Source organism: Danio rerio, chromosome 20 (assembly GCF_049306965.1).
Source record: "Danio rerio strain Tuebingen ecotype United States chromosome 20, GRCz12tu, whole genome shotgun sequence".
Classification (NCBI taxonomy): domain Eukaryota; kingdom Metazoa; phylum Chordata; class Actinopteri; order Cypriniformes; family Danionidae; genus Danio; species Danio rerio.
This window is the reverse complement of record NC_133195.1, coordinates 32,945,055-32,967,307: the sequence shown is the minus strand read 5'-3', so window position 1 is coordinate 32,967,307 and position 22,253 is coordinate 32,945,055. Positions and strand designations below refer to the sequence as shown.

Sequence of the window (22,253 nt, the reverse complement as noted above, 5' to 3'; positions counted from 1 at the left end):
GAGATGAGTTTCAGGCAGGAAAATAATTTTCAGATGCAATATGGGTGAGTTAGGGAGACTTGCGAGCTTCTGTTGTATCTCTCCGGGTGAATAATGCATTCAGAACCACTTTCAGATTTATTATCTCCAAGGCAAGCCTCTATCTAGCACGCCGGTGTCCGTTATCATTCATAATCCCTGTGTTTGTTACGCTTTGCTTGTGGCTTTGCTTTTTAGATCACCAATTAGAAGTGGCCTTATGGGGTCAATCTGAAAAGACGACAGCTGCACATCCTTCTCTCAGTGGAAATATAGATGCTCTACACTTCAAACTGAGAGAAATTTATTTACATGCTAGTAAGTGACCCACCAGGGTTTAGTCATGCAGGTTTGATTTAGTGCCTGATTCGTGATTAAGAATTTTCTGTAGGAGCAGGAATCTCGGTGGTAGTATAAATCAATGATTTACTTCAAATCTGGAGTAAAATAGGATTTTCTGGTTTTTTGGATATTAATCGCACGGTTTGCTTCGATGTCTTAGAAGAATCACTCAGAGGAGGAATGTTGTACATGAAAAGCTTGATAATTATTTTGATTACGGCGGCGGCTTGTCTTTGATATCTGCATGTTTTTCATCAAGACACTCGTATCTGAGAATCAGTTAATTGTGACTGGAAGGTGCATTAGGAAGGTCAGGGTAGGTTTGCGCTAAGTAATTTATTTCTGTTTTAATTATTCAGTCTGAAATGCAAATATTGGTAAGATCTAAAAGACATAATTGGCTCTGATGTTTAATTCAGTAGAAAGGCAGAACAGTTAGAAAAGTGATACTTTGTTCATTTTGTTTTCTCGCAGTCAATCAGCTGAATGGATTTTAGCTGTGTGTAAGGGATTTTATTTGTCTGCTCATTAGTGAGCTGTAAGCTTTTTTACATTGATTCTTTACTTGAATATTTTTACTATAAAAAATGGCCTAAATTGTGCAAAACAATATGGTATAAATGACTGGCAAATTAGATATATTATTTGCACACGAGCATACACATTAATTATTAATAAATATTATTCAATTGTATGGTGACATTTTTAATGTACAATTTTAGCTATTAACAAACCATTAACTAAGATTTTTAGCTCAGAAATCAAATATATTTGTCACTGGTGTCATATATTTTCATATTGATACATGAAATAAATTAATATATTTATTTGGCACTTATTCTGATTTTTTTAAGCAAATCAGAAATTACTTTCATATTCAGTGTCACTAGATCCTACAGAAGTTTTTTTTTTGTTTTTGCTGGGCTTGGGCTTAATTATTCTGAAATATCAATCTTACCTATTCATTTTTAAATAAATTTTCTTATTATGATTGTAGAAATACTGAAAATCTTGAAAAATTCTGGAAATGGAATTAATTTTTTCAGAACTTCTTGATTAATATTAAACAAACTAATTTTAATTTTAGGAACCTCACATTTGTTTAAAATATACATATTGTGCAATTAAATGCTTCCTCTGAAAATAAAAGTTGTTTCTTAATTTACAATTTTATTGATGTATTAAAATGGAAATTCTGTCATGATATCCTCTCCCTCCACTTCTACTTTATCCTGTTGAAGACAAAAGAAGATTTTGCAAAAAATGTAGGAAACTGATAAACACTGAAGTCAATATTATTGTTTCCCTTCAATGGATTTCAATGGTTACCGGTTTTCAGGTTTCTTCAAAATTTCTGGTAACAATTTAGTTCAGGTCATAATTCACGCCATTAACAAACCTTTTACTAACACTACTATCTTAGTAAACTACTAATTAGCTGTTTATAAATAGTTAGTAAGGTAGAAGTTTTTGGGTAGGATTAGAGATGCAGATTATGATTACACATTAAAACTACTACACTTAAGTATTGAATGTAAACAATGGCGAAGCAGTGGCGCAGTAGGTAGTGCTGTTGCCTCACAGCAAGACGGTCGCTGGGTCACTGGTTCGAGCCTTGTTGGCGTTTCCGTGTGGATGTTCTCCCTGCGCTCACGTGGGTTCCCTCCGGGTGCTCCGGTTTCCCCCACAGTCCAAAGACGTGTGATACAGGTGAATTGGGTTGGCTAAATTGTCCGTTGTGTGTGTGTGTGTGTGTGTGTGAATGTGTGTTTGGATGTTTTCCAGAGATGGGTTGCGGCTGGGCATCTGCTGCGTAAAAACATGCTGGATAAGTTGGCGGTTCATTCCGCTGTGGCGACCCCGGATTTATAAAGGGACTAAGCCGACAAGAAAATCAATGAATGAATGAATTTAAACAAACAAATTTAATTTAATAATGTTGAACTCAATTTGTTTGTTTAAAATACAGCCCAAATAAACTGTTTACAATCACTTAAAAAAATGCAGTAAATGCAAGGAATCATCTTTGAACATTTTTTTTTGTGTAGTTAATATCTTAACAATAGGCAAATAATGAGCCAGTGCACTGTAAAACCCAATAGTCAACCTTATCAAATGAAATGAGTGTAGTTAACTCAACATTGACTGAAAGTTAATTCTACTCATTTAAAAAGAGTTTTGAACTCTGTATTATAAGGTAATAATTTCATTAAATACCTCATTACTTCAACTTAAATGGAGTAAGTTCACAATATTTATTTACATTACTTTTTTAATTCAAATGGTTTGAAGCAATTGGTTTCCCCAAATGGTTTAAGTTGCCTTAAATTATTGGTGTTACAGTACTCAGTTGGTTTGAGTTCTCTTAATTTATTGGGTTTTATTGTGCTCAAATTGCTTTGTTTACTCAAATGTATTATGTTCACAGCACTAAGGATTAGTTTTTGAACTTAAATGGTTTGTTGCAATTGGTTTCCTCAAATGGTTTGTGTTACCTTAACTTTTTGGGGTTTTACAATGCAGTTAATATCATGAATTATGACCTAAAGTCTTACCAAATATCTTATTTTGTTATCAACATAAAAAGATACCAAAGGAACCACTTGAGCATGATAAATAGTGAGTACATTTGCCAATTTTAGATGACAAATCCCTTTATTTGTAAATCAATAAAGCAAGCAGTTGAAAAACACCAATCCGCATATCCAAGTTTTTGCTTTTGTCTATTGTAAATTTGCTTTGAATTGGCCACTTTAACTTTTTTTTTTGTCCTAACTATGTCACAATAACATATGCCCAACTCGTACATGTGGGTTTGAAAGCAGCATATGCCATCTTCAGCTGCAGATGAGGCTAAAAGCATCTTGTGAAGTCCTCAGAGATTTGTTTAGCCGAACACATCCTGATGGAATATGAAGCCACAGAGTGATGCTGCTGGAGTCTGAGGCCTGGATGACTCATTCTTCTATTATCTGTCTAGATCATCACACTGCCTTACATCATTAGCCCTATTAGCATTACGCTAAGAGGCCTCTCTTTCCTCAAATCCCCTGAACCCGAACTGCTTCTCTACACTTTGTTATAAGCTAGCACTGAAACACCGGTGCAGTTTACAAACTATATTTCAGTGCGGTTTTATCATCTTGAGTGTATTTCAGCATCAAACTAAACAGTCACGTAATCGCATTATGCACCTGTGCGGATGATGCAACCTCACCACAGACGACCACATTAGACAGCTCGAACTGTTATACAATATTTATTCGGGCACACCGCAATTCTGGAAAGCTAAAAGGCACACTAGAGAGATCCTAATAGAAAATGGGACTCAAAATGCAATTACTGCACTGATGATGTTTATCTGGCTATTTTTTTTCTGGTTTCCCTGCTACGGACTAATTACCTTGTGTGTGTGATGTTATTTATGAATTCATAATCTTTTTCTGTGTGGAGAGCATAATAGATCACATCACACCACACTGCCAAGTCTCTGACACTTGCACTGTTAATTACCGGTCTTATTTGCATACACAAAATGAAACCGTTTAGAAAATGCTGTTTTGTTGAAGGGCGTGTAGATTTTTGCACAGAACAGAATCGTGCATAAGGATAACTTTCATTCTCATAAAATGAGTTAATTTCATGTGGAATTAGGTGATAAATCAAAGTCTGAAGTACTTTTCAGATATGTTGCCGTGAGAGCATCTTTGCGCCTTTCAAAACTTTAATATTCAACTGCGCTCCAGCTAGTGCCGGCGGTCAGATTGAAAGAGACTTTTAGTTGTTTTTATTCCTCCATGAGCTTCATCAAACAAAAAACGAAAAGAAAGGAAAAGGAAAATGAATTTTGGAGCTCCTCCCTGGAGTTGAAGCTCTTGCTGTGCTCCATGCATGCTAATAAAGGTGTGGGAGGGAGATTTGGAGGGGGGGTTCAGAAAATACAAGATTGGATGTATTCCCCAGGAAGCCTCATGGAGGTTCATTACTTTTGTATGGCTCCTGTTTTCTGGTTTATCTTCAAATAGATTCCGTTTAAGATTGATTAAGGATGACACTAATGTATGGCGTGCTATTTTCTTTCTTTTAGCTGCCGAAATGTACACAGAGCTGGAATAAAAGTAATAAATTGCCCAACAGAAATATATTGACATTGTATAGCGCAGACCCCGAAGCGCAGGAGGATAAAAGCGAATCCATGCGTATCAATAATCTGATGTGACAGCCGCAGCATTAAATGATTTTAAAGCCATGAAATTTTGCATCTTAAGGGGTACGGTAACAATCTTTCTCTCTTTTTTCCACCTTCACACAGGAGAAGCCCAAAGGAGAGCGCGGAGTGAACAGACATACTGAAGTGAGTGTTTCATGTGTTTTCACACCCTACTTTTAACCCTGGACTTAGTGAAACAGTGCCTAATTGAAAGGAAAGAAAGAACTCTTTTGACTGTAAGCGCTCTGATATGCTTCAAGCTAAATTGAAGAATGAACTAGTGTGATATTTTAAACAAAATCAGGAAAAAACATTTGTTTCAGAGTTTGAAGTAGCTTGCCAAAGCAAATTGTTTGAAAAAAAGTTAGCTTCAGCTTGGAAACACCTTTAAATTGGTCTGTGGTGAATACGAAATAGGTGGGCATGGCTCTGAGGCTCCGCCTTCTTTTATGTGCAAACTTTTTTCTGTTTAGTTCATTGATCTCTGGCACGAATATATCCAGAATCCCCCTCATTCACTTCTTTTCAAACTAATTTACTCCATTTGAAGGAGTGAATGAAAATAAGTGTGAATTTGAGCGCTCTGCACCGAAAGGGATAGCTTTTTTGAGCTTTGCTGGTAATAAATCCCTTATACAGATTAGATTTTAAACTCCTTTGTCAGACCTTGTTATAGTTATTTAACACTTAGCAAGCTGTTAGTAAAGAAACAAAGTGTTTTAATTTCAAGCTTGTTTATAAACAATACTTTAATTAAGTACTATTCTAATTTAAAATTTATACATATGGGATTCTGTTGTGGATGCCATCTTGTGGTCAGACATAAAAATGTATCCACCGCGCAAACTCTTAGGGCTCAATTTTTAACGATCTTGTGCTTATTCTCTTAATGAGTTATGGGTGTGTTTTGAGTATAACGTGCATTAAACCAATCAGAGGCTCATCTCCTAAGAGTCAGTTGCGTCACACAATGGCACATTTGCTATTTACTTGGCGGACTTTTAGGAGGAAAAGCAGTTTAACAGACCATCTGCAGCGTCAGGATAAAGAACAAGCCTCCTCCATTCAGCCTTTTTACTTTTACTCTTTACTCCTTTACTTTTGTTGATTAAGGAAACGCATTCCATTGTGCATTATTGTATGCACTTCACTAAAGACATCCATTAGCCTACATATTTAATTTAGTTTGTTAAGCACAAAGATTGGTTTCAAAACTATTATTAAATTCAGTTCTAATTTCCAGCAAACAAATAGAAGAACAATAATTATGCCCCAAATGGTGATGCATATGTCTCCAAAAACTTGACAATTGGACAAATCTAAACTTGTTTTTATTTTAACAAATATAAATACAATAAATAATACTAACAGCGATAATAACATTATACAAATGTAAATTGTCGTGGATAAACTGAAAAAAGGCATGGAGACATAAAGAAGGCAATTAGAAGGCATAACTAAATTAAAAATATTTTTTTGATTTTAAATATTAAGTTTTTAGTTATGATAGTCCTAAAATCATTCCGCATAAAATCGCAGATTCTTTTTACAAAATTCTCTGCAGAAATAGCAAAAAAATATATACGCAGATTCTGTCTAGCTTTATTCATGAAGAAAAGGGAAAGGAAACATTGAAAAGGGTAGAAAAACACTGTGAAAATAGTCCATGCTACTTCAGTGGTTCAGCTGTAATCATTAAAAACAATAGTTTTTTGGTGCACAAAAGTGTTCTTGAAGTTTTGTATTATTACAATTTTGTTTGGTCAGTGTTTTTGGTTCATTTTCTGGACTTTGAAAATCTCTGGGATCCTAGATGTAGATAGGGTCAGAGAGTTTGTGTTGTGAAGATGAAAGCTCTTAAAAGGTTGGAACACATTGAGGATGAGTAATTAATAAAAGAATTTTCAGTTTTGGGTGAGCTAATCTTTTAAGGGAGAATATTTAGCTTCAGATTCGTAACCAGTTGGTACCGAAGTCTGAAAAAGAACATTGTAATGAAACCAGCATCTCACCCTTGCATTTTGAGTGCTGCTGAGTGCATTTTTCAACATTTACCTGTCATTTTTGATGGGTGTTTATTGGGCTATTAGGAGGAAAGAGCGCAGCACATATTAACATATTCATCTAAACAGCACTTCCAGCAGCATGGGTGACTGCTGAGCTTAGAGCTGCATGATGCTTAATGTTTAATCTGATCATCACAATTATTTTGCTCAGAAATTATAATCACTATTATATATCAATATTATTGTCATTTTATGATATTTATATTTCATAAGCACCTTCACATGTGCATAAATCAAGAGAATATGAGCTGACAAGATTTATTTTCTTTATGACTTGGAGATTATGAAAATGGGTACAACGAGGAGTTTTCTATTAAAAAGTAAATGTTAAATCTCTTAGATTTTCCAAATGACAACTCAAATTTATGATAATAATTTGCTATCAAAACAACAACAGCCGAAATGAATTTGAGGCTGCATATAATTACACAAAAAACACATTAAAAAGGTACATTCTTGTTAGGATTTATTTAAAGGTCATTATTAATGTTTGCCTATCAGATTTACCGTACCCACAGCAAACACTGCGAATGGCAGTTTGAAAGAAAACAGATTGAATGTATTAAATTTTCTTCTGAGAAAAGAATCACATATTGCAGAACTCCAGCATGTATGTGTGATTGCCAGGTTGAGAAGGTTAGATAAAAAAAAATAAAGGCTCTGATTGGGAGATTTAAACTCTTGACATCTTGCAGTCGAAATCATGAAATTTGTAAAGTCTTATTATTGATGCAAGATAACCCAAAATTAGATGGCTTTAGGCTAAATGCAGACAAATATTAAAATTTAAAATAGGATTTAAAACTAAAATAGCAGAGGTATTTCAGAATTTTGTGTGCCCATCATCCACTATGCAATTGTCTGTGCAATATGTCCACACAGACACAAAATCTGCAAGTGCTCTGCAGGGTTTGCACTGGTTATGGAATTTCATTTTATCATTAAATATCTTAGAATTTTAAAAGGTCTTTCCAGACATTGAAAGACAGGTAATTTTATATTTATGTGTCCAAGTCATAGAATATCAGGGATTTTTGTTTGTCATTTTAAATTTTAATTCTCATTTATCGAAATGTATTTTCTTCAATACTTTGTTTTTTTAAACATGTTTTTTAATAGATTTTGCCTATTGTTATAAGTAGGCTATTTTTTACTGCCAGTTTATTCCTTTCCAACTTGTCAACCAGCAATCAGTTAAAATACTGTCTGTGACAGTTTTTGTCTGCTCAATGCTCAACCCTGGATTTTTCAGGGAAATGATTTTGATTACTGGGGCTAAAATGACTGAGTTTTGCCGCATCTTTTTCAGAATTTGCAGCAACTTATCTTTTGTGTTTTTAGGGAAAAAATACACAAATTTACACATCTTAGTTCTTTATTTCTTTCTCTTTTTTAACCTCAAGACCCATTGCTCTCCTTCAAAACCTCTTAACCAAAAGCTGCAGCAAGCTAAATCATATTTGATAAATGAATGATTTTAAGTTATCCAAATAAATATGTTAACAATAAACAAACTTCAACAATAGCATTAGAAAAAACCTGTTACAATTTTACATTTTAGTGGTTAATACAATGAACGTGGCCTTGTTCAAGTAGTCTTTGGCTGAATGTGCAATGATATAATGTTACATTCCACGTAAAAAAAAGGCACATTAATGTGCCGTGTCCATGACAATTATCTTATACAGGATGAGCGCAAAAAAAATCTACTTAAAAAAAGTGTGTAAAGTTACCTTACAATTTTAAGTTGGTCAAACTTTTAACCCAAGACTTTATTTAAGTTGAATCAACTTAAAAAGCTCTGCATCAAGTTGTCTTAAATTTTTAAGTTAAGGTAACCTTTTTGTCCTACAATGTGAGTAATGTTATATAAAGGGCACTTATAAAGAAAATCATCTTTTGGAACAAATTTAGACAGAACTGTGTGAAGGTATAGTGTGTTCCCAGTCATATTAGGGTGATATAAAGAAAATAACCCTCTTTTTTTATTTTCTGAGGTTAAAATAGGACTGCCCACCGCAAAGTGATGTAGGACTGTGGTTTCTGTACAGCTGCGTGTCAGTACAATTATAACTAAAGAAGCTTCAATACTGGTTTGTGGACATTTAATTAGGTTTATTTTGTACATTAGCATAACGGATATCCACACAGCAGTGGATATTTAATGTGTATACTGTCACACTTGTGTGCAAAAACAGTGCAAAGTTAAATGCGTGGTGTTTGTGCATCTGCTGTGTGTGTGTGTGTGAACTTTGTAACGACATTGTCGTGATGTGTGACTCATTGTTGCTGAAAGGCTTGAATTAACTCCACAACAAATACATCAAATAATCATTGGGTAACATTATTACTGTCGTATTGCTCACAAACGTTATGTGAGATTTGCTTCATGTCTGTCACTGTGCTGTTTACCTGACACAGCCGGAGATTGAGGCACGTGGGAATGGTGGGCGGGGAGAATTAGCATTAAAGGGCCACAAAATCTCTCTGTTTCAGCGGGGTGTTTTCACACCTCTAGTTTGGAAAAAGTCAGGAAAGTTGGTGTGTCCAGCTCTGTTTAGGTGGGAGTGTCAGGGAAGGGAAAGAAGGAAGGTGCATAAAAATGTACAAAATTAATGGGAGTTTCCGTTTGGGCACGTGCTGATTTTCAGAGGCAAAACAAACACACAGACGCAGGGGAGAAAGACAGTGACTGTGATTACATGGACATCAGTAATCAAATTACTTGCCAAATTATACATTTGTGGACTTTAACTGCAGTTTGGCTCTTTCATTCAGGAACATTTCATGCATGCCAGCACGGAAGAACGAATTTGCTCAAAATAACGCAAAATCCAATTTTCACTTTTTTGTAAAATATATGTGTCCTAAAAGTGTTTTTAGCAGCGTGGGACACATATATGGCTGTCAAAAGCTCAATAAATGTGCTTTGGTGTTTCATTACCCTTTAAAGGCACAGGCAACAAAAACAGTTACATTGTGTTCAGAGCAGAAAATTCGAATATTCTTAAAGGTATAATAAATATGATGGGTGTTTTGAGCTGAAACTTTACATACACATTCTGGAGAAACAAAAGACTCGTCTTAAATCTTAAAAAGGTTTCAAATAGCTACCCTTTAAGAGAAAACAATGCAAATTGTGTTTAAAAAATGTCCTGGCAGGCCAAAACTGCAGGAAATCTGTGGCAATTATTAAAATTGAAAACTCCTTTAAATTGTGTGCCATTTGACTGATTTTCGTTAAATTAAGTGATTGCAGAATCACAAAATCAACATAACAACTGCATTGTAGCTCATAGAAATACAGATTTTAGTCTGTGTAAAATCAGGGAGTTTACATTTGGCTTAGAGTAGAAACCCTGCCTCTAACAATCGGCAAGTATTGTCAACTCAATAATTGAAATATATTCATGTAATGTTTTCCAGAATGAGGCAAAAACTAAGAATGTTTGGTCATAATAAGAAAAGCCCAACATATTTTCCCTTAAGATACACTACTGCTTAGCCTGTATGATTTAGTACAGCCCCTCCCAGCGTCTAGTCTTTGTTTCCAGTTCTGAGTGCCCTGGGGTCCAATGAGGTAACGCGAGCACCTCGACATCCCCACTGTACCAGCCGTACTGTACTAATGAGGAGCCCCCCCTTCCTGACTCCGTTCACCCACCTTCCACCTCCTCGGAGAGCCGAGGGGCACAAGGGGTGGCTCCATCAGCTCAGGTTTCAGGTCGCAGATCCTCCATCACCTCCAGCCACCTCCTCTGCGTGCGTGGGTTCAGTTGCTAATTATTCCTGTCATCTCCGAGGCCTGTCTTACTGTACCAGACAATACAAGAAAGCTCGACTTTGCGAAATTGAGTCCCAAAAGCAGCATAACTCATCTTTCAGAAGACTTGTAAATTATTCATTCTCCAAGGTTAATGAAAATATGCTAATAGGGAAGAATCAGTGGTGAAAGAAGTGATAAAATTGTAAAGACATGCCCGTCCTAAATAATTAGAGCGAGGGGTGGCTTTAATTATGTTTGAAAAGGAATTGAAAATGCAGATAAGATGGAGAAAGAATACATTATACAGTAGATTCTTACACTGTATACAACAACAAAGGTGTTTGATAGTGAGATAATCCAGTTTATTTGTACAGAATCTGGTTTGGGAGGATCAGATTATGGGTCAAGTTTTTTATTATACTGTATATTTGCTTATTTATTCATTTTCTATTCATATTTTAGTCTGAATTAATTTTTATATTGTAATTAAAGTGATACAATAGTATTTGTGTACTGATATCATCAAAATCAATTTCTTAAAAATGAATTTCTATTATGTAGCTGGAGAATGTTCAGAGATAAAAAAAAATCAGCATTATTTAATCAAAATATAATTCTATAAATTATTGGGCGACACCGTGACGCAGGAGGTAGTGCTGTCGCCTCACAGCAAGAAGGTTGCTGGTTCGAGCCTCGGCTGGATCAGTTGGCATTTATGTGTGGAGTTTGCATGTTCTCCCCATGTTCACATGGGTTTCTTTTGGGTACTCCGGTTCATAATCTCCGAAGCCTTAGATTAATAAAGGGACTAGGCTGAAAAAAAGAATGAATGAATAAATAAATAATCATAAAATTGTGTGCGATTATATATTCTTTTCTTGTTTATAATTAAATTTATAATACACACTCACTGGCCACTTTATTAGGTGAACCTGTCCAACTGCTTGCTAATGCAAATTTCTTATCAGCCAATCACATGGCAGCAACTCATTGCATTTAGGGATGTAGACATGGTCAAAACAATCTGCTGCAGTTTAAACCGAGCATCAGAATGGGAAAGAAAGTTGATTTAAGTGACTTTGAACATGGCATGGTTGGTGGTGCCAAACGGGCAGGTCTGAGTATTTCAGAAACTGCTGATCTACTGGGATTTTCATGCACAAGCATCTCTACGATTTACAGAGAATGGTCAGAAAAAGAAAATATCCAGTAAGCGGCAGTTTTGTGGGCGAAAATGCCTTGTTGATGCCAGAGGTCAGAGGAGAATGGCCAGACTGGTTCCAGCTGATAGAAATGCAACAGTATCTCAATAACCACTTGTTGCAACAAAGGTAACCGGAAAGCATCTCAGAATGCACAACATGTCGAACCTTGAGCCAGATGGGCTACAGCAGCAGAAGACCCAACCGAGTGCCACTCCTGTCAGCTAAGAACAGGAAACTGAGGCTACAATTTACACAGGCTCACTAAAATTAGACAATAGATGATTGGAAAAACATTGCCTGTTCTGATAAGTCTTGATTTCTGCTGTGACATTTGGATGGTAGGGTCAAAATTTGGCATCAACAACATGAAAGCATGGATCCATCCTGCCTTGTATCAACGGTTGTTGTTGGTGGTGGTGGTGGTGGTATGATGGTGTGGGGGACATTTTGGGCCCATTAGTACCAGTTGAGCATCTTGTCAATGTCACAGCTAAATACTGTTGCTGATCATGTCCATCCCTTTATGACCACAGTGTACCCGTCTTCTGGGCTACTTCCAGCAGGATAACGCGCCATGTCATAAAGCGCGAATCATCTCAGACTGTTTTTTTTTAACATGACTATGAGTTCACTGTACTCAAATGGCCTTCACAGTCACCAGAGCTCAATCCAATAGAGCACTTTTGGGATGTGGTTGAATGGGAGATTCGCATCATGGATTTGCAACTGACAAATCTGCAGCAACTGCGTGATGCTATCATGTCAATATGGACCAAAATCTCTGGGGAATATTACCAGTACCTAGTTGAATCTTTGCCAAAATGGATCAAGGCAGTTCTGAAGGCAAAAGTGGGTCCAAAGTGTAATTTAATTGTAAAATGAGTGTAATTTAAAAAAATAATTGCATTAAAATGTTAAAATGACTGTAAGTTGAATGCATGGAAGGAAGATTTGCAGTCTGAATTTTCGGAGGAAGATTGGGAAGAAGCCTGCTCTAAAGCTCATACTATGTCTATAAATTCACGTCTTAAACTTATACAATATAAATGGATCATGCGGACATATGTAACACCAGTACAATTAAATAAATATAATAAAAACATTCCAGATATATGTACAAAATGTTTGGAAGCTAGAGGAACCTTGTTCCACTGTATTTGGCAGTGCACAAAAATTAAATTATTTTGGGAAGAGGTAAGAATTATAAGTGAAAAAATTATTTCAAAACAAATCCTCCTTGACCCAAAGCTTTTTTGCTAGGTTTATACCCAGAGAACTCAAACTATAGTAGAAGCGAACAAATATTTATAGACCTCAGCTTGCTTTATGCCAAAAGATGTGTAGCTTTGCTATGGACAAAGATGCAAAGACCAAACGCTACTCAATGGATAAAACAAATGTTGTCAAGTCTGCCATTAGAAAAAATAACTTATATACTAAAGGCTAAACAACGTGTATTTGAAAACATATGGAGCCCTTTCATTAGTTATATCAAAAAAGTGGAATTAACAGAGGAAGAAGTTGATGAATAATATTTGATGGATAATGCAGTTCCAGCTTTATTGTTCTGCATTGATACATTACTTAATACATATTTGCTTTGCCTAGTACTTAGTATGATTATAATTGTCATGTTTGAATAGATTACCATAATTGAAAAAAAAGAGGAGCAGTTTTATTTATTTTTTTATTTTTTTATTATTATTTATTTTTTTGTTTTGTTGTTGTTATTATTATTGTTGTTTGCTCGTTTGTTGTTTGCTTTTAGTTTTTATTATGAATATATATATCCTTATATTTTGTATAATTTGTAAATGCAACAAGGTTATTATTGTTGTAAAATGTTTGTAAAATGTTGTATTTCAATGTGTACAAACTGAAAACGAAAAATAAAAATATGGTAAAAAAAAAAATGTTAAAATGTATTCGTAATTAGACATTTTTTAATATGCTTCTTAAATTCTATTTTTTTATATACTTTATTATACCAAAAATGTATTCAAAATTAGACAGTATTTACATTTTAGTATAAACTCTGATTGTAATATAATGTATACCTTTTTTTAGTTATACATGCATATTGAATTGTTTTTAAAGTACTTTTTCTTTATTCTATGTAATGTTTTTCGCTTTTTATTGATTCTTTTATTCAAACCAACTAAAGTGCTGCTGGTGTTTCAGTTTTATCATGTTGTAAATGATTAAAGAGTTTATGAATGGCAAACAAAGACACAGAGAGAAGCCGGGTGGAGTGAAATGAAAGAGTGAGGGGAAAAAAGGGGTCTAAATGATTGCGGTTCTCTGAAAGCTCTGTCCTGACCTCTGAAAATCAGGCTGACTGTATGTTTACAAAGAGAGCGATGGACGGCTGTCAGGCCGGTGTGAGCTTGAGTGAGTGTGAAGAGGGCATAAGCAGTGATTCAGACCGCAATCCATCACAGAGCTGTCAGTCAAAGCTCACACTGGCCCACTTACACCTTACCACCAGCACCCACAGCTCTTTTCTTTTGCTGCTCACATTCCTTCTTCCCTTTCTCATTTCCTAGCTTTCTCTCCTCATCTCCATCACTCTTCCTATGGCACTGTCCCACGTCCCCTGCAGACTTTCTTCTGTCATTCGGTTAGGGTATTCGGTCAAGGGTCAGTTTCCTGCACTGCTAAATAGAAGAGGAAGGACAGAAACAGTAATGAACTGGGCTTTACTTCTAAACAAACTCTAAACCCTTAAAAGGATCTCTTAAAGGCACAATATGTTAAAAAAAAATTTTTCATTAAAATATTCACACTTTTAGAACGATGTTATTTACTTTGTTCACTTGTTGAAATGTACTTACATTATCCTGATTGTTTCAAAGAATATTCAAACTCAGAGAAAAAGGTATTTTATTGTGTCGCGGACTGTGTTCTGTGTCGTCACACTAATAATGTAACACACTTTTGACTTCCCGTTTAGCTTAATGGAAAACAGGGAAACACCATAGGTGCTTCAAAAAAAAAGTTGTGTTTCATTAGACTACACAGAGCAGCATTATAACAGAACCCTAAAATGTGTTTAGCATGATAAACAGCACTGATTTTTCCCTGTGTGATCCCAAAATGAAAAACAGGAAGGTGGACTGTGGCATAATAAAAGCTCTGCTGTTTGCATGCCATTTCGTTTTGTCCCTCATCAGCAGTTGCTTCAGTGGTTTTCTTTCGCTTTGACAGCTTACTTAGATAATAAGGTTTGAATATACTCCAGAAAAAACAAACAAAAAGCGCTCTGGGGTAAGCTCAAATGTATAGTCGGTGCTCTTTGGGTAAGGGATTCATTAAAACAGCCACAAGAGTCAGTCCAAGGCACTCGAATAAAGTGAAAAAAATAAAAAGCCTTTATTCACATGGCTAAATCTCTAAAAACCTACGTGTTTCGGCAGAAGTCTGCCTTCATCAGGGTAACAGTGATCAGGTGCGTCTAGAGTCTCTTTTGAGTACTACGGTCACATGACTCATTTAAACATCTCAAATGGCACTTAAATAATTTAACAAGCAAAGTCTACTATCATCATAAATTCGGGATAGATACACAAACACCCACTTGCATATATGGGAAAAGAGAGAGAGAGAGGGAAAAAAAACGGAAAATACATATATATACAAACACATACATCAATGTATAATGACAATCTGTAAAGCATCTATAGAAAAACTCTTTCATTCATTCATTTTCTTATCGGCTTAGTCCCTTTATTAATCTGGGGTCGCCACAGCGGAATGAACCGCCAACCTATCTAGCAACTTTCCACGCAGCAGATGCCCCTCCAGCCAATAAGGTTTGAATACTTTATCTCATCCATGAACATAATTTCTGCAGGATTTCGGTAGGAAATAACGAAGACCACAGGCTCTTTTGAAACAAGCTAGGTGCAAAGTCTAAAGGGCATGGCATGAAAGCATTAAGACTTTTGCTATTTTAAGGATGGAAAATTGAGGTCTGTGCCCTGACGCATGGTCTAACAGGGTTGTGCTTATTCTTTTAATGAGTTATGAGTGTGTTTTAAACATAACATGCATTAAACCAATCAGAGTCTCATCTTCCATTCCCTTTAAAAGTCAGTTGTGTCTTGCCATGGTGCATTTGCTATTACTTGGCGGACTTTGTAAGTGGAAAAAGTCAATGGAATAACTGAACGCTTCATTAGTGAGAAAACAGTTAAACAGACCATCTGCAGCTGAGGATAAAGAATGAGCTTCCTCCATTTGGCCTCTTTACTTTCTCTAACTTTACCTTTACTTTTTACTTTACTCCTTTACTTTTGTGGATAAGGAAACAGTGTTGTACGCACTCCACTTAAGACATCCACAAAGTAGCGTAATCATCAGCCTATCATCAGAAGCTATGGATTGTAAATGCAAGGTTCCAGATAATTCATTCATGTTGTTCCTACAAAAGGCACATTTAATAAATTTATTTTGATTAAACATAAAACAATTAAGTTGTTTTAAGACAAAATATCAAGAAATGTTGTTTCAGCTCATTTTAAATAATTAGTTCGAACAAATGTAATTTTTTCAGTGTGGGTATTAAATTTGTTTTGCCTGTATTTGTATTTTAGACTCTTAAAGTGTTGTTAGTCATTGATTTACATTTTGTGAATGACTACGATTCCCAGTTAAAGTGTTATTACATCACATATCTCGATAAAGTTAGTAAATTGACAACAAATACATTTTTTTCTTTTGGTTGAACTTTTCTTTAGAAATCTGCAAATATTTGTAGAATGTTTCTTTCTACAAAGCTCTGTTCATGTAGGACTTGTTTTCTCAAGGTGTTAAGGTCAAATAGATGTGTCTTCATTTAAATCCAAATTTAATCAGTGTTTTTTTTTCACAAAAATGTGAGATCTAACTACTTTCTGTTTTTCTGTTGATCTTCTAAGAAATCACACTTTCTTTCGATAGAAATGTTTGTGATTGTGGTTTAATTTTTTTGCTCTGCTTTTCATCTAATTTAATTTGACCTTTGCGGAATACTGTAGCTTAAGCTAAATTTCTCGTTGCGATGACAAGGGCACCTTCATTACTGATTTACACCTTTTTGTGAACTTTCTGTGTGAAATAACAGTTGGCGATTCAAGTATTGCTGGATTCCCAATTATATCAATAATGTGAAAATGATCATGAACTGCACAAACAGCTTCACAGACCTAAGAAAACAGCTTCAAATCTGATTATCTGGGTTAATTTGTTTATCATAATTCAATTATATGCACTGCTAAGTCATATCTGCCATCCTATATACAAAAACAAAACGTGGAAAGCACAGATATTCATATAATGTTGCAAAAGATTTCAAATGAATACTGCTCTTTTCAACTTTGTTTCAATAAACCCTTCAAAAAAATATTTCTCAGTTTCTATGTTAAAATATTGGAAAGGCTTTACAATGTTAATGTTAGTTAATATACTATATGATCAAACATTGAGCAGTACATCTTTGCTAGACTGATAAAACACTTTTAAGCAGTACTTTGTTCAAATAAAAGTTTATCTTTCGTTTCAATTTAATATTATTTGTTTTATTTTTTGATTACTATATTTTAAGTTCAAAACAAAGTTAATATAAATGTTTTTGATTGAGAGCTCAACTAAGAAATTTTTGTTTTGACCAATGTAAAATTTTCAGGTTATTAACAAAGGTGCAGGCAGTGCCAGCCCTAGGCGAAATAAAAATATTGGGCCCACTGGTGTAAAAATAGCTCAAAAAATATAGATTTAGGTGTACACATGTAAAATTATTTACTCAGATTAACTCAAAGCCAAAAAATAAAGTATAAAAGTATGACTTATACAAACAAAACATGAACCAAATTTTATTTTTATTTTTTGTAAATGAATAGGAACGTACAAATATATACACAACTAACTAGAAATGCAGAAGAAATTTTAGCTTGTTTTTTACACAGAGATACATACATACATAATTACATAAACAAAACTTTGCATTAGATGTTGGACAAAATTCGATTTTGACAAAATGAGGGGGAAACCTGTGTTTTTTTCAGCAGGGTGAACTAGTGGGATAGATAATTAATAGATTTTTTTTACCCATACATGCTTAATGTGGCCTAAATTGCATTTATTAAAGGGCACCTATGGTGAAAAATCTACTTTTTAAGCTGTTTGGAAAGACGTGTTTAAGTATAGTGTATAGAGCGTCATATTTGGGTTATATAAACACACCCAGTCCTGCTTGGTGGACCAAAAACGGTGGACCAATTGGAGCGGTTTTCAGAGCAACCGCAACTTGACGTAGGAGACCAATATTGACTGAAAGGCGCGTCACCATATCCTTAGTTTGTTGTTTCACGTCTGCCATTTTCAGCGTGTGAGTCAAATCGATATCACTAAAGGAACACCCTTGCTCTATTTTTAGATGTAAGGCTCATTGGGCTCAACAAGATCAATTTTCTCCACATTATCGCTCTAATTGGAATTATTGTTTGTACCTTTTGGTAGGTTTGCAAACATGTGTACTTTTCATTGCGTCTACCTTAAACTTCAGCCGTCTGCATTTCTCGCGATCACAGAAGCTCCCTGTGATCTTAACTGGGCCTCATTTGCGTGTCTCTCCATTGGAAATAAAATAACAAACTTGCCTGCAGGTTGCACACCAGAAGCGCCACTCTGAATGGCGTAGCACCATGCATTTCAGAATTCAAACATAGGTTTCTATCGGGGTGCAGACAACGGCGCTTCAAGTCAGCGGCTGGGCGCTACGGACAGCTGCCGACTTGAAGCGCCGTTGTGTGCACCCTGATAGAAACCTATGTTTAGAATTCTAAAATGCATGGTGCTGCGTGGCGCGACGATTCAGGACACTTCATGTCTCTGCCGCGCCAAAGAGAGTGTCTGGTGTGTCTTGTCATTCGGTGCCTCAGTCAAAGTAATTCAGTGTGCGTGGTTATTAGTCTCTGTGTACAAGCTCGGCACTTTAAACTAACACACAGTTGTAAAACTTTACAAAGACACAAATGATTTTGTACTCTCTGCTTGATCTTTGTCCGAGTCATACATGTATGGCTGATTGCTGATCCTCTCATGTAGCTTAGCTTCTCTCTGTCTGCCTGTCTGTTGCAAACACAGAGCGTGGGAGCTCTTATCTCCACCCTCTTGTAACGTTGGGCGGGAATCCGAAACTAATTTTTTATGTGAAGCAACACGCCCCTAAAACAGTGAGCTGTGTACACGCCCCCAACATGACACTTTTGAACACATATAATAAAAACAAATGAACTGTGTTTTGAACTGAACCTAAACTGGCACAATCAGAAGAACCATAATATTAATATTAAATCATAAAAAAGGGGTAAACTATGTGCCCTTTACAGGGCCGGAGCAAGCTAAACTGCCGCTCTAGGCAAAGGACGGTCACGCCGCCCTTAAACCTAAAGTGAAACCGTGAGGGTGGTGGTGGTGGTGGGGGGGGGGGGGGGTATTCTACCGCCTAGACGCGGCTATAACTGAGGCGCGGGTGGCGAGGGTAGTTTCGGGGACGCCGCTCTCTATATTCTGCCACCCTAGACACGGATATAATTGTAGGCGCGGGTGGCGAGGATAGTTTCGGGGACGCCGCTCTCTCTATTCTGCCACCTTAGGTGGCCGCCTAGGTCGCCTCTATGGAAGCACCGGCCCTGGCCCTTTAAAACAAGTCCTAATACTACACTTCAACATAATGTATTAGGCATAACAAAACATACCTTTACTTTGAGCTTGCTTTTCATCCTCTGCTTTTCTTTTCTTCCTTTTTTTGGCTTCATATAGATGCCATTTGGATGCCATTTCATTTCAAATCAAACTTGATTAAATTAATTGACTTTTGTACCAGGTTATAAAAAGTTGTTCTCATAAAGATAGAAAATATTGTTTAAGGAAATTTATTTTTCTGTGGGTCAAGTGATAAAATTTAGATGTGAACCATTAGCCAAAATCTTTTTTAATTAGATGAATGAACGCTTTTTTACAGTGTAATATTAGATAATGAAAATATAGTCATTTACAGTGTATAAATATGTTAACAATTAATTAATAATTCATTAGTAAATGTGGAACTACGATAAATAAATGATGTAAAAGTAGCGTTCATTCCTAGCACACGTTAATAACTACATTGACTAATAGAATATTATAAAAAATTTGATCAAAATATTAACCAGCACAACTTTCTTAAGATATAGAGGTATTATAAAACAAGAGCAAAACCCTGCTTAAAGGGTGAAATTATATGTGTAGTTTATTCCTAGATTCTTTAAATGGTTATTCAGATGTCACTTTAAACGTCCTGCTGCCGTTTGCTGTAAAGAAAAGGGAAACATCACAAGAGAAACTGCACATAATGGCCCTTTCGTGACCTGACAGACTTTCTACAGTCTGTTTTTGTTGGCTCGCAAGCTATTGGCATGAAGTAATTAATCTTGTACTGGCAACACAAGAGCAACTTATCAATGACAAAAAGGCTCAATACACTGTACAAGAATCACTGGGGTAACTGTGAGCTTAGATTTGAGTCAGGACTGTAGGGAAAACTGCATTTATTTGAACACACATAAAATAAAAGAGCTTTACAAGAACCTGGATCTTTAAATAAAATCAGTCGTCAAGTGAGGTGTTTGTGCAGTTTTATTAATTAAAACGAATGGTGGACAGAGGTTTGAACAACAACTCCCTCAACAAGAACATTTACCTGTAAAAGGCAATTTCACTGTGTAGGTGAAAATGTGGTGTTATTGGTTTTACCTTTTACATGTCTCTACCGAACCTGATGTTACTTTGCTGTCCTCTCATTACAACAGATGGTATTATTGATTAAATACTGCAGATATCTTCTCACAAACAAATTTATTGCATGTCATGATTTTGCCAAGTATGATGCGATCCTGGATTAATATCAATAGCTATGTTTCCATCTAAAAATGCTAATTTAATTTATGTACAAACTGGAATATCGCATCAAAGACACGCAAATAAAGCAGCGTTTCCATCCAATGAGTCAAATCTAACAAAATCGTCACTTGCTGATTAACCAAATATCAACAGTAAAAACTGAATCTACGGCGGTAGGAGAAGCTGCTTGAATCTTTTCTTCATTTAATAAATTACTTGCGCCTCAGAAGACAATACTGACACGCAGTGAACGCGCGGTGGCATTTGAAGACATGAAGCAGATGCTCTTGACAGTTCTGGAGGTAATTAATAATATGATCACACTAATACTGAAATAGTTAAGGTGTTTAAGATTGACCAAAACAACATTTCAGATGTTTTACAATGCAGTCAGCCTGCTGGTTTGTCTATCCTGTCCATTCAAACACATTTTTATCATCACATGATCTCTTCTAACAAAATCACATGACCTTTTTAATGCACATACTGGAATTTGTTCGGCAAAAGTGTTTCCATCGAAGTTTATGCGCATCTTTTCTTATTGAATAAAAAGTTTATTCTCTTATGCAAATTTTATTAATTTCTAAAAATAGGTGGATGGAAACAGAGCTTGTGTTGATCCTGGAATATCATTTTTGTTTGAAAATGTAAGTCATAATAGGGTAATTATGGATTACATTTTCACCCCTAAACCCAACCATAACTGTAGATTATTCCCATATTCAGTGGCAATACTAGTTGTATAACAATCATGTTGACATGCATAAACTGTAAGCCTAAACTTAACATAAACAGTAAACGTTGGCAGATTGGAATGATGTTCTAGGATCAAAATAGATGTTAATCCAGGAATATGTCCTACTTTGTGAAATCAGGTTTGCGCAAAATTGTTGGTGTATTTGGTGTAAATATTTGTGTAAATTTGCTGTTACTATAAGCAGTTGTTTTTTAGACATCTTTTCAAGCATTTTGTTCATTAGTTATTTTTCCTGTTTTGTTTTGCTTTTTGCAGGTCTACTGCTAATATGTGCTAATTGACTTTTTATATATACATTATATATGATCTAAGGGTGCACTCACACTGGGCTATCCAAACCGTGCCCGAGCGTGTTTCCTTGTTCGTTTGACAAGTGTGAGTGCTCTGAATCAGGCTCAGGTGTGGTTCAGTTGACCAGCCCTGGGCTGGTTGGAAGAGGTTTGGTTGGACTTTGGCGCACTATAATTTTAGTGTGAGTGCAAAGCGCACCTGAGCCCGAAATTGAAGACACAACCTCACTTTTAAGGGACTGTTTTTTAATAAATTTATTATTCATTCGTACGTTTCAATGAACGCAAACTGTCATAGATTATTAAAGACGCAAATTCTTAAATAATAAAATCATTATAATTATAACCATGGTCATTATCATTATAAAATCATTTTAAAATTGTTTATAATAAAATAAATGAACCAACAAACAAAGAAACCAACAAAGAAACAAATTCCAATAAATGTTTTATACTGTAAAAAAATGCGGGGTTCATACAATTGATTTGTGTCAGGGCAACATTAAGTTAACTTACTAGTTTAAGCAAATTTAGGTGGATTGAACATAAAATTATTAAGTTGTCCCAAAAAAGCCCTGAAGAATTGTGTTGTTCCAGCTTATTTTAAATAAATAGTTTAAACAAACTAGATTAAAAACAGAATTAGTAGTTGTGAAAAATACATTAGCAATGCTGAG

General features: G+C 35.5%; 1 long non-coding RNA gene across 9 annotated transcripts in view; it reads left to right on the top strand.

Moving 5' to 3' along the window:
• The window catches only part of LOC137488661 (uncharacterized), a 331,464-nt gene that overhangs the window by 66,358 nt on the left and 242,853 nt on the right, over positions 1–22,253 (top strand). For all 9 annotated transcript variants that reach the window (XR_012395836.1, XR_012395831.1, XR_012395830.1 and 6 more), the window contains exon 3: positions 4,673–4,714. This is a non-coding gene — a long non-coding RNA (uncharacterized lncRNA). The remainder of the gene's footprint in view (positions 1–4,672; positions 4,715–22,253) is intronic.